Source organism: Arachis duranensis, chromosome 6 (genome assembly GCF_000817695.3).
Source record: "Arachis duranensis cultivar V14167 chromosome 6, aradu.V14167.gnm2.J7QH, whole genome shotgun sequence".
Lineage (NCBI taxonomy): Eukaryota > Viridiplantae > Streptophyta > Magnoliopsida > Fabales > Fabaceae > Arachis > Arachis duranensis.
In genome coordinates this window covers 56,245,743-56,246,511 of record NC_029777.3, presented here as the reverse complement: position 1 = coordinate 56,246,511, position 769 = coordinate 56,245,743, and positions in this window count along the sequence as shown.

The window sequence follows — 769 nt, the reverse complement described above, 5'->3', positions numbered from 1 at the left end:
AGTTTCTGCCTAGACAAGTCATCCAGTTCTTTGGTGAGCAAATGGGGTTCATCCTCCCAAGTCTCATTTCTAAATAACTTGTCATTTAGCTTCATGATTGCTCCATGGTATTTAGCAACTTGCTCTTCAGTGACATTTTCGTCCTCTTCAGAGGAAGAATACTCATTAGAGCTCATGAATGGCAGAAGTAAGTCTAGTCGAATCTCTATGGTCTCATTTTGAGCTTCAGATTCCCATGGTTCCTCATTGGGGAACTCATTGGAGGCCAGTGGACGTCCATTGAGGTCTTCCTCAGTGGCGTTCACTGCCTCTTCCCCCTCTCCAAATTCGGCCATGTTGATGGCCTTGCACTCTCCTTTTGGATTTTCTTCTGTATTGCTTGGGAGAGTACTAGGATGGAGTTCAGTAATTTTCTTGCTCAGCTGACCCACTTGTGCCTCCAAGTTTCTAATGGAGGACCTTGTTTCAGTCATGAAACTTTGAGTGGTTTTGATTAGATCAGAGACCATGGTTGCTAAGTCAGAGGTATTCTGCTTAGAACTCTCTGTCTGTTGCTGAGAAGATGATGGAAAAGGCTTACTATTGTTAAACCTGTTTCTTCCACCATTATTATTGTTGAAACCTTGTTGAGGTCTCCGTTGATCCTTCCATGAGAAATTTGGATGATTTCTCCATGAAGGATTATAGGTGTTTCCATAGGGTTCTCCCATGTAATTCACCTCTTCCATTGAAGGATTCTCAGGATCATAAGCTTCTTCCTCAGATGAAG